The sequence below is a fragment of the Genypterus blacodes genome, unplaced genomic scaffold (assembly GCF_046128005.1).
Source record: "Genypterus blacodes isolate CSIRO-AG114 ecotype Tasmania unplaced genomic scaffold, CSIRO-AGI_Gbla_v1 ptg000044l_1, whole genome shotgun sequence".
Lineage (NCBI taxonomy): Eukaryota > Metazoa > Chordata > Actinopteri > Ophidiiformes > Ophidiidae > Genypterus > Genypterus blacodes.
The window spans coordinates 6,971,757-6,984,544 of record NW_027466857.1 but is presented as its reverse complement, the minus strand read 5'-3'; the positions used below and the strand labels follow the sequence as shown (position 1 = coordinate 6,984,544).

General features: G+C 41.1%; 1 long non-coding RNA gene across 1 annotated transcript in view; it reads left to right on the top strand.

The window, feature by feature from the left end:
- Positions 1–3,099, top strand: part of LOC142999495 (uncharacterized) — a 40,869-nt gene extending 37,770 nt beyond the window's left edge. Inside the window, exon 3 of the long non-coding RNA XR_012963319.1 lies at positions 2,985–3,099. This is a non-coding gene — a long non-coding RNA (uncharacterized LOC142999495). The remainder of the gene's footprint in view (positions 1–2,984) is intronic.
- The last annotated feature ends 9,689 nt before the right edge of the window (positions 3,100–12,788 follow it).

The following is a 12,788-nucleotide window of genomic DNA, read 5'->3' as shown; positions in this document are numbered from 1 at the left end:
GTGAAGAACATTTTGAACAAACTCCACACCGTGCATCTAGAATGCTAGACCAACAGCCGTACGTCCCTGAAAGTCAAGGGACTATTGGCAAAAAGCACAAGGACAGACTTGGTAAGAGGTGTGACCATTTCAGCCCTCAGGTACAGGGTCTGTACAGTGTATGTCTGTAGTATCTGGAGAAATGGATGGCACCCATTTAGAAGTTATCTTCCTTGTGGAAATGGATGGATCTGACTAGACTAACATAGAAGCCTTGGGAGAAAAGTGGGTGCCAATAGATGATGCACAGTGCTTTGATCAGGTCGCCAACCTGAAGACGTACACAGAAAGATGTACTGTAACAGTGACTGAGATTTGGATCAAATATTTTAAGACCCAAAAGCATTGAGATTCTTTCAGAGCTACAGCTATTCCTTCTCACAATGCGGAAAGGTAAATGGAAAGGAATAAGATTATCTGGCCATAATGGTTATGGAGACATTAGTTCTGTTTGTGTTAAGCAAGGATCAATAATTGTGCCAATAACATAGTTGCATGGTTGTGGAAGCATTTATCTAACTATTTGTTTTGCCCAATGCCGGCTTAGTGCCTTCCAAATCAACCTGCCCAGAATGCACCATCGCTGCCAAACGGTACAAACCTAGAGACGACTCCCGCATTCACCATTCTTGTCTAATAAGTTGAGCTTAGGGTTAACCCTAACCATAACCCTGTAAAAGCTATACCTATGAGATCATCGCATCAGTATCACTGATGCCATCCTGGACTGTGTCCACACGACTGTGCAATGTTCTCACAACCTCTGGCGGCCGTGGCTTCCTACTGTTTCCGTTTCAATTTACTTGTACCTCATATTGCCTATTTTACCTCAGGGTCTAGGTTCTCCTTTCTCTCTCTCCTTCTGGCTCTCTTTGGAAAAAAAGTTAAACAGCAACAATAATTATACAACCTTCTTTCCTTTACTCTTTCTCTCTCTCCTTCTCCTCCTCTTTCTGTATAAAAGAAACAATCTCCAATATGTCCCATAACTGTATGCGCACTGTCATGTCAAATGCTTGCTTCAGTAAAAATATACAACAAAAAAGCTTAGCAAAACCTCCTTTTACTCTTTTTGCTTTGCAAGGCAGAGTAGCAGCCCTCATAAATGCCCCACACAATGCTCTGACTAACGCTGTGGTGGCGGACAATCTGGTCGACCAGAAAAAGGCACAGGGGAGGGGAGAGTGAGCTCATCACAAAGAAAAGAAACAAAGATAACAGCTACACCGATTGAGGTGTGGTAATCAGGAAAGTGTTTCGGCATCAGCTCAACTGGGCCAAATGCAGACTGCCTAATTAGCTTAGATCAGCAGCTCAGTAGCACCACAACATTAGACGGTCATTATTCCTGCACTCTGAATTAGTTTCTTTAAAATCTGATGAGTCCTTGTTGTGATTCTGTTTTAAACTTACTTTTTAAACGTACCCCTGCAGTGTTGTAAACCTTCAAGTGTCACTATTTCTCTCACTCGCCGGGTTATCTGTCCTCTGAGTGTTGAGCTAATGGCGCTGTTCGAGGTTCATAGGCCTGTGAAGCGTCTTGTCAAGAGCATTCACACAGCAACACAACAATGAACGCTTTATCTAGCCTCGCCATGGCAACACACAGACAACATTCAACTAGTGCATCTTTGTAGTGTCATTGTGTTAATGGAATATTAATTAGCAGAATGAAAGCCAATGCAAAACAGTCCTGTTGCTTTATAACAGGCATGCTGATAAGTTGGTTAGCGCTTGTTAAAGCCGGTACACATACAATTTCAAAGCATTTTTAATTTTGACAGTTATACCTGATATACATAGTCAAAACGTGGCCAGGGAAATGTAAATGTCCGTAGTTGAAATGCCATAATCAAACTAATTCATAGTTAAAGCCATCAAGCAATTTTGTGAAGAACATTTTTCAGCACATTTTTAGAGCAGATCAACTACACATTCAGAAACACACAAATGGGACTAGGCACAGGCAAAACATTGTTGCAGTGTAAAATCCCTGTTATGCTCAGTTTTACCTTTATTAACTCAGTTTGTACTTTGTGTCAGGGAAGACAAGGACGGGCTTATGGCTCAGCCAGCAGGCACAGCCTCAGCAATTTGCGGGCCTTCCAAGAGGGAGATCTCAATCCGCAAGGATTGTATTCGTTCATAGAAAGGAAAGTGTGCCGCAGGTGAATGTATGATGGGTTCCTGTTGACTTTATGGCAGGTTATTTTCTATAGGGATCTGGATGTGTTTGCTTTGCTATGCAAGATTTAGTAACTGGAAGGGAGTCATGCGCCTGAGGTTTTGTGGGACAGCTCAAATGTGTGTTGGGAGATGTTTTGAAGATTCAGTGTTTTATGCCTGAAAAATACTGTCTGGATTTGCACTTAGCTTCACTCAGATGTAATCATGTGTTTGTTCTTTACTGGCAACTTGAACCCTTGCGTGGGCTTTTATTGCAATTCACTGGTATACATCATGTTAAAAACACTTGTGTTTCACAGTGTTTTCGGTCAAAGCGGCAATATCTCATATTCTCAGCAGAGGTCAGAGGCCACTGAGACTGGATGTGTCAGAAGGCCAGACTGTTTAACCTCTGAGCAAAAATTGACCAAACAATGATTCCAAGAGGAAAACATTGTAAATGGCAGTGTTATAAGGGTCAACATAATGTCAAGCGGCCTCTCATCTATGTTCTCCTTTAATACAACACAGAATTTAGGGTCCAGATCACAAAGCACTCATGTCAATAAGGCACAGCGGCTTTGTCATTTTGTATATTATAATATATATATATGTATATATATATATATATATTGTATTCTACACTCAAATCTCCATAAGATTTGACCTGCGATTCTCATTACAGCCATCTAAATAAATTCACATCCTTTCATTGTAATGTTTGGAAAAGGCATTTCAAATTCACTCTCTCTCTCTTCTTTTTGTGTGCCTTTTTCCAGAAGGGAACCATAACATGGCCATGGACTCTAACTCCCTGACGATGCCCATGTCAGACCCCAATGCCTGGGCAACAGCCATGAGCAATCTGGGGATGGCTCCGATGAGCATGACTGGACAACCGCTGATGCCAGGTACCACAGAGAAGCTGCGAGATAGATAGATTGACCCTGTGGGTAAATTGTCATATTACAGCAGCAAAAAAGGTTGAAACAACCTACAAGGTGTAAAAAAAAAAGCAGCGCCCCTGACTTTGGGAACCACTGAGCTAAGACATAGCTATAAACAGAGCTATAAATATGACTGTAAACAAACCGATAAAGAGCTGAAAGCTATAAACAAGCTGACAAGATGATTTGTAGATATGAAATAAACAATGCGGATGCCTTTATCAAAAGCAATGTACACGAGATCTAAATACAACACAAGCAAAGACCTATTCCAGAGAGAACAACAAGAGCAAGTGCTTAGAAGTTCTAAGAAGAAGAGCTAGTCGAACAAAAAGGGTGGCAAGAGGAAGAGTCTGGAGGTAGATCTGAGTTTGTGTACATGGAAAAGAGAAGGGGTCCTAGCTCCGAACCTTGAGGTACCCCTGTGAATTTAGACACTTGCCCCCTCCATGACACTCTTAAAGATCTCACTGAGCGATGGGAGTCAAACCAGCTGAGAGCCAATCCTGAGAGGCAGCCAATAGGTGAAGAAGCATGAGAACTGAGAATTGGCCACTGACGGCAGATACTTAAGCAGTGAAGAAGGAGGCCAAGATGTCTGCAATGAGTGTAGTAGAGGCTTGAGAAGAGTATTCAAAGTTGAAAATAACATTTGAGCACCAGTGGTGTTACTGACATTATCCTGGCAATAGGTTGTGTTGTGAAATATGTAAGGAGAGATTGATACTCAGAACTGTGGGAAGATAGGTAGAGGGGTAGGATGGGAATGATCGGGTAAGGAAACTAAACAACGTAGTGGTCTGACATATGTCAAATGGTGACAGTCACCACTTTGAAGACACGGTCCAGTGTTTCACCCGCTTTGTTTGTGGGTGGGGTGAAGACCTGTTTTAGGTTTGGTCAGCACCTACTGCCACTTTATTGATGTATCCTAAGTGACCCATAGAAAAACATGATGCAAACATTTATCCATAGTATGTTCAAGTTTTGTGTTTGTTTTTGGCAGTTTTGAAATTATGTGATACTTTACATTACATTACGATCATTTTGGCAGACGCTTTTAATCCAAAGCGACTTACATTACATTTACCACCCTTCGCAGAGGGGGGAGCAATTGAGGGTTCGGTGCCTTGCTCAGGGGCACCTCGGCAGGGACTCGAACCGGCGACCTTTTCTGTTCTCAAGCGGAAGCTCTACCCACTGAGCTACTGCCTCCCTACTTGGACAATATCTCTGCCTACATATCTATAGGTTGGAACAACAGCAGCCTACAGGTTACAGAAGCTTCTTAGTGCCAAGAAGATTGTTGGCAAGAGTTCCCTTACGGCTTGAGTAGTCGGTGTAGAAAAACATATGACTAATATTGCTTCCTCCCCCTCTCTTACCCTTAAAGAGCCCTTGAGCTAGTCAGTGAATGTCAGTTGAAATGCTCCAGTCATGGAGCATTTGTACCTAACCAGCTCCCATGTGTCAAGAGTTTGTATGTCTGGAGCCTCCCCTCGCCTGCATTTACTCCTCCAGGCAGTTCCAATTAAAAATGTGTTCTTGGTTCATTTGACTGTTTAGATGAGAGTTTGAAATGGCAAATGCGTCCAGAGGATGGTTGTGTGCGCTAATGTGTTTGCGGTGGCCTGTGGGTGTTTTAGGTCAACTTTGTGTTACTGTACATAATTCATCTTGAGCTCAGAGTATTTACAGCAACTGTGGTTATTTAAGTGTTATGTTCAATAAAGACTTGTTGCAGGATTAGGCCAGGATTATATTGATTATATTACTTTGTTTACACATGCACACACAGTTGCTATGTGAGCATACTTTATGTCAATCAACACTAAATCCACTAGGGTGTATCCTATTGGGCCTGGTTGAATTGAACTCTGGTGCATTTGTCCCAAAAGTTCAGTATATTGAGCCATGACATGAGTACCTAATGAACTGATCCGAGACTGAATAACAAGGTGGTACCCAATGTGGCCAGGTTTGGTGCAGCTCTGTCAAAACTTGAAAGCCAAATACAGGAACTGAAAAGCTTTTTTGTTGCATCACAGTTTGCTGCGGTTCTTTTAATGCAATGTGGAGAAAAAGATACAATATAACAAAAGGTTGAATTCTAGTTAAGACTTACAAGGGCTCTTAATCTGGTTGGCACCAGAAAGCTTTAAAAACTGCTTCATATTTCTTTCAACAGTGTAAATAAAGAGGAGACACTTTTACTAAGGCAAAATACCAAGCAGCAGTAGCAATGGTGATGGAATGTGAGGACATTAAACAAATCCTGCTGTACTCTTCCAGTTTCTCCTCGTGTTTGTAGTTGTCACTATTGCTGGGGCTATTGACATGACAAAAGCTGACATTACTGCCCACAACATTTTTGTAGGTTTTCAATGAATCAGTCACATTTGATTATATCTCACTTTTCATACATCGGTTACAACTCAAAAGGCGTTCCAGGATTATTTGATTGGAAAAAAGACCACAGAAAACAAAGCAGAAGACCACTGAGGCATGCAAACACATGGTGTTAATTCTGGAGGATGTGTGCTACAAATGCCTCTCCTGAACATACAGTAGGATCAGCGTGGGCGTCATCGACTATAAGTCATATCTAAGCGTATGTGTAAACAAGTATAGCCCAAGTGTAGCTCATGTCAAATGCTCAGTGTTTACACCTAGGGACTCAGGAGAAGATAATGTTTTGCATGGTGAGCTTTTCCTGTTTTCTGTTGTGTGTGATGTCGTGATATACAGTACAAACACATCAATATTCCTGTAGTTCCCTCTAAAGCCTTCTTATTTAAACATAAGGCCATGGCCCCGATTGGGTAATGAGTCTGTTTTTTAGCATGCTGTTGAGGAGGGTGAGTCAGCGGCCAGAGGTGACAATGTATATACAATTGGCACAGTTGCGGAATTCTAATACAGATGTTGTGCTTCATATACATAAATGCAAATACAGAAAGCCCTTATGTAAAAGCTTTAACCTTTAGTACACAAGACACACAATACACAAATCTATTGCCTCGCCCACAGAAAAAACTAACTCCCAGCCTGTAATATTTATATTTTAATTTGTCCATATGGCATAAGATTAAGTGTGATTGAATTTATAATTATACCCCTTAAATCCACTGTATTTAACTCCCGGCAAGACTGACTGAACTGGGTCTTGATTAGGGGAATTACTCTTAGTAATCCAGAGCTATACTGTTTCAGAAAATTGGGGGTATGAAATCTTGCAATGGTCTTACGGCTTAACTAAATTAATTTGACTGCACATACAGTATAAAATGGCTCTACTCAGGCTCAGTCATACCCACCGCATCAGACTAACATAAAGTTTGTCTTAGTGGAGGCCCAGAGCAAAAAGTATTGCAATATGGACCCCAGGCTGAAGAGAACACCCACACTGAAGGCTACTTTTAAACATGCGCACATACATTAGGCTTTGACTGAGTAATGTTCCTGCCAGTGGTATTAATAAACTAGAAACGCACTCAGAGAGATGCGCCACTGCTTTGACACTTAGAGGGCAACTTTTACAAAATAACCAAGAATAGCCACATACAAATGTCTAATGCACTATATGCCTTTATTTCATGTCATTTCCATAATATATGCCATCAGTATTTTCCAGTAAATCTGTTTGTTTGTCTATTTGTCACCTTGATAATTCAAAGAAACAAAGGCAAGTAATTACACTACACCCACCTGTGTGTGACAGGTCTTCCATCGGACCTCCACAGTATGGTGGGAAACTGGGATTGTAATGTTAGAGCCAAATGAGCAAGGCACAAACTTTTCCATTTCTTTCATTTCACCTAGGACTTATAAATCCCCACCGCTTTCATTCAGTGAATCAAGACATTCAGCTACAAAATCAGCTTTCCTCAGTTAAAAGATGGCAAATGCTACATAAGGACTCTGAAGTGGGGCCTCATTTTGCAAATCCAGTGTGGATGCTGCAACTCCTGGATGCTGCATTCCTGTTCTTAGTGCATGTGCCTCATGAGCACTCTCTGCAAATGCAACCAATCAGAGCGCTGCCTCATTAACGTGTCCTTGTAAGAGCAACAAACATCGACTTCATGCCACTTCAAGATTATTTTCACAATGTGTTTTGTGTGTGGCATTAATGAAGCGCTGAGGTTTTGTCTGTTATTTTGTCAATGGAAATACAACCCAAGAGTTCAATTATTATTAGGTATTCTACATCAATAATGTTCAGCTTTACCAATTGTGCTTTCCACATACATTATTAGGTTCGATCCATCATTTCATACTCAATCTTTAATTAGCTTCACTCCTTTAGTGGAGTTTCTTCCCCTAAAGCTTGATATAACTTTGTTAGCAGTCTTACCTGAGGCCTAATTTAGTGTTTTCTCATAACCGTAATCACTAATATATTGCATTTGTGCGCGTGTGTGTATTTGCACTTGAGACCCAATTTAGGATTGTGTGTTTTGGTTGCTTTCTCTCAGCGTACGGTTTACCTGTTGACTTTCATCTGTTTAATGCCTTCGGACTGCAAACAGCCTCTGCCGGCTCTCCTTCCGAGAGTATCATAAACATTACCTCCAGAGTGTGGAGCTGTCCAGCATGATGGAGATGGAGCGGAATACTCTTGCCCCCGTGTTGAGAGGAAGAGGGAGAAGTGTGTGGGGGGACTTGATCTGTGTGGCAAACAATGCATTAGGCTTTAGTTGTAGTAATATGTCTTCATTAAAGTCGCTGTGTAGCAGGCCCTGTTTCCAAAGGAGGTTGTGTAGAGGAAAGCGTGGAGGAGAGAGAGATAGTGAGGGAGGAGGGTTGAGTGGAGTGGACAGCTGTGTCTCCCCTCATGGATCACCAGGAAAAGCAGCTGGTGATTCCCTGTCTTTCCCCTCTTCCTTTCTCCCCTCAATTTTCCCAATCCCTCCTCCCTCAACACTGAAATTATCCAACATCTTGATTAGTGTCTCACTACAGCGGAGTCAGTCCCTGTAACCGTCTGCCACATTAACACACATGAGGTTCATATGCGCTTCACACACACATGGATCTTTTTACATATTAAGCCTCTGCACTCAATTTCTAAATTCTCAACCTGTACACACTCCTTAAAAGAATTAATGCAGCTACTATTATTAATACTTAACCGCCTCACCAATAAACCACCAAATCCCTTAAAAAACAACAAATAACTATAAAGGTTCAGAAAGATGATTCACCCAGACAAGTTTTGTGATTTTATTGTGGTATAACAAATGAATGTTTCTGCTTGAGTGCTTTTACAAACACACTTAAAACGAAGGCACGGGCACAGATTTTGGGAGTACTAACACATGCAATTTATCATAATGAACCCCAATTAATGTGTGAATAATCTGCACGACAACTCAACTTTCATAGATTTCAGTTGCTTTAATGCTGTGCAGAACTTTCCAGTCATCTGAATGGAACTTCCAATAGGGAGCTCTTCAAGAACCAGCTTTGGTACACTTACCAGAGAACCATCACTTTGGACTATATATGAAGTAGTTATCAATTATAGTACATTAAAGGCTTTACCCAGCACACTTTACTCAGTACTGTCATCTTACGACCAGTCATTTTGTGCCCAGTCTCCCATCGCCATGATATAATCCCCTGCCTCATTATAAAATCCCTCTGGCACTTTGTCTCAGTGGAGCTCAGTATTATCCAGATGAAAACAGAAAGACACACTTTGACTAACTCAAAAACATCAAATCACTACCATTTCAATCCGTCTGTCCCTTCAACCATTTATGAAGAGGAACTCGCATGTCAATGAAGGTCCGTACAGTGCAGTCAAATCTTTGAATGTGTACCCACTCTGTTCAATCATCACTTAACTAGGAAAACCGGAAGATGCAATGTTTCTACTAGAAAACCTGACCTTTTTCTGAACTCTGTCTTTAATGTAATCTACAGTATATAGGGAGTAGACTTTGGCAAGCGACGCAAGGTTATATTTCTGCTCGGTGAGCTCACAATCTTAACGACCTTTTCAGCCACTCTGAAAGCAAATGGTTGTTGCCCTTCCCAGCCTCCTAAACATAATAAGGGTGTGAGCTGAAGGCTGAGCGCAATCAGGTGACAGTGTGCCTTTACACCTCGACTGTTTGTAGTTTAATATCCATACAGGTCATATAGACCTGCATTTCCACATCAATGATGGGATCGGTACTGTAACATGCAGAAAGCTGTGCCAAGAGACTATGTCAGTTCTGCTTTTAGACAAGTGCCATCTAAATAAAGATAATTACTGTCATTGTTGCTGTTATCACCTTCTGATGTGGACAGAAATTCTGAGAGTTTGCATAGAGTGAATCCACTCTGCCAGTGTGTCAGCACTTTGCCTGGATGAAAACTGCCTTAAAATGATTTAATTGTGTCTTATCTCTGATTTCCAAAGATCCCTAATCATTTTTTAACGTAACATAGCAACTACTTGAAAATGGTGGATATCTTGTTTTGGAATAAAATGTGCCGATTTCTTCTGAGCGTGCTGCTTGGAGGCAGGCGGTAGACCGTCTCCATGTTATCTTTATTTGTTTGGCTGTCCATCACAACAGTGATTCAGACTTGCTGTATTTCTTGCAGGGTTTTGCAGATATAGAATACATGAAACATGTTAACATACACACAGTAACATACAGATAGCATCTACATATGAAAAAGCTGCATCATGTTATTAAGAATGAAAATTCTCATTTCTATCAAATAAATCGTTAACACAACTTCCTTTCTGTGGGTCAGGGTAGAAGTACTTTGTTTCCTAGGAAGCAGCCTGTGTTGAATGTCAGCATTAAATTCCTTTGAATTAACATTCATCCCAATTCAAATTTCACCCCACCACCCTTTGAGTGTGGTCAGTTCAACTTACATCGATTGTATTGGATACAATTATAAATTACAAATATAAATTCAGAATTTTGCACAACCCCGATTTCTTGGCGGTGTTGTTGCAAAATGGGATTGGAGCATTTGTGTGTGATGAATTTTTTTCCTTTAAGAACATATTTCATTATTCATTGCACATTCATTGATTTTGTTCCTGTTTCTTATCCAAAAATCCAGTTTTCCATTGAGAAAAGAACAGATGTACTCTGTGAGCAGAGTGCAGACACTGTTTTATCAGTACAACTTACTGTTCCTGAACACAGGTAAACTTCAATTTAGCTGGAGTTGTGTTGAACATAAAGATGAAGTCTATCGATCGCTATGTGATAAATATCTTTAAAGCCAAGGTTAGTGAATGGACATTGTATTCCTGCATGGTGTATTATTGGGTTATTGAATGAAGGTTGTTTTATCACCGAGTCATACACCTGATCTTTAATACTGTGGAATAGCTACAAAAAAGGCCATCCTCCCTCTCTCGCCTCTCTGTCAAACATGATCATATCTGTCTTTCTCTCATTCTCACTCTCTGCCTCACCCTCTTTCTCTGACCTTACAACCTCACAAGCTACTGCGTATTATCAGAGACACACAGACACTCATCTCTAAATCTGGCAGGATTTATTCACTCTGGCAGCTATGTCTAAAGTATTTTATGTCAGTGATATAATTGTGCTTTTTCTCAAGGGTTTCCAAGAGATTTCATGACTCATAACTTCTATTCTTTTGACTTTTTTGTCCAGATTACATCTCTGTATCCCCCTATTGCTCTGAAGTCCACCGTGCACAGCCAAATCGGTTCAATCATCCAAGGACTAGTAGCTACTTCTTCAGCCCATTCAATTGCCCTGTTGCCAGTCTACAAACTTTGACATCAGAACAATGAAGAATGTGTCCAGGTTGGATGCAATAAAGATATGAAATTCAATTCATTTCCCCCTTGTAGGTGCATGGGTTGGGACATTTTATATGAACACAAAACAGGTTTCCATCCAGCATCCATTTGTGTTAAAGTGACATAACTCTTGTTTTTCTTCTGTCTTTTGTTTTCTCATATAGCTCAACTCATGAAGCACTCTCCCTTGTTACAGTTGTATAGCGTGAAACAATGTATTGATTTGTTTAGGGAGGCTTATTCTCCCTCCTCTACAGGCAGGGCGGAGAAAATGCAAGGATTTCCTCACGGGACTGATTCAGATACTGGAGTTCTACGAGATATTTTGAAAGAAAGACAGGTTTCTGTCTTTTGACATTATGCATCACTGAGGCTGTAACCTTTACGTATGTGCCTGGACACAATTTAGTGTCAATTGAAGTGAAAGTTTATGGCATTAAAAATCACACTTAAGTAGTACAATGTGCACAACTGGTCTCAGAAGAATGGGAAAGGTACTTGTGCTGCAGTGTCGAAAAATGTACCCTACTGGTCACCTTGGGCCTGAGGTGGGATTTCACACCAAAATGATGCTCTCCTATTTTCAGACTTCAGCACACAGAGGTGTTGAGCAGGAGCTGTAGTACAACGGTCTGATTTCCAGTTATGGCGAAACATGGAATACGTGTTGCTGTTATAATCTTTACTTTGTGGCTCAGTTGAATAATCTGTATGTGCGCACACATCTCAACTCTGAAAACATGCAGCTTTCCCTGCAGATCTTTTGACTGAAGATGCTTCACCCTGAGTCACGAACGCCTTGTGTCATTGGTCATTGTACCTTACATCAGTCACAAATGGCGTTTATGTTAGCACACACAACCCCCCCCGACATCAAGGGCGTTTTTGATAGGCTCCTCTCATGGAGATAGATGTTTCCATTACAAGCTATAATGGTGTTGATTGGCTGCTTTAGATTGTGATTACAAGTGTTATTGGATGGAGGCCTCAAGGAAGCTGTTTAAGGGACAAAGGATGATATGGATTAATTAACCATCTCGGTCTCTCCCTCTCTTACACAGATGTGCTCAACCACACACCTACACACAGCTTTAAACACACACACAGGCTGAAAAGGAGTCGGCCCTTTTTTGAATGAGGCTACGCTTGAGTAGTGTATTCCGCAGCTCTCTGCTTCACACACAAAGACACTGATACACGATTCATATGCCTTGTCATCTGATCTACCGCGCCAATCGGTAAGAGAGATTGATTCAACTGACTGAGGTTAATGTTCTATACGGTGAGGTCAAGGAAGATTAAATAGGAGATAAAAACGAAAGCTGTAAAAAAAAAAAAAAAAAAAAAAAAAGATTGTGATATAATTTGAGCTTCATAAATGTTTCACTGAGCTTTAATGGTGGAAATGCATGAACAGATGCGATGTACTTTTAATATGAATTATTCAGGTTTAAAAAGCAATATATTCTGCACAGTACAGATTGATGGTTTTGGATTTGGCACCCGTGAGTTTTCAGCAGGGGAAAGTTGGCAGAGAGAAAACAGGTTTGTTCCAGGCGGTTTTGGGCCTGTGTGTTCGTCAGAAAATATTACCCATAATACACAGTATTCCTCACAGCTATTGTCCGTGCCACCCTCCAACCTCCACCTGTCAGTGACTGTCTGGGGGGGGGGGGGGGTTCTTTCTATCCTCAGTGTGAGAGAAGGAAAGCAGGGGAGGAGAGGTTGGGTCGAGGTGTATGAGGAGTATGACAACGATAGCCAGCAGCCGGTTAGAGAGAAATGTCCTTTTCTAATTCCACGTCTGTGCCCTCTGATACATGGATGAAACATTTGAA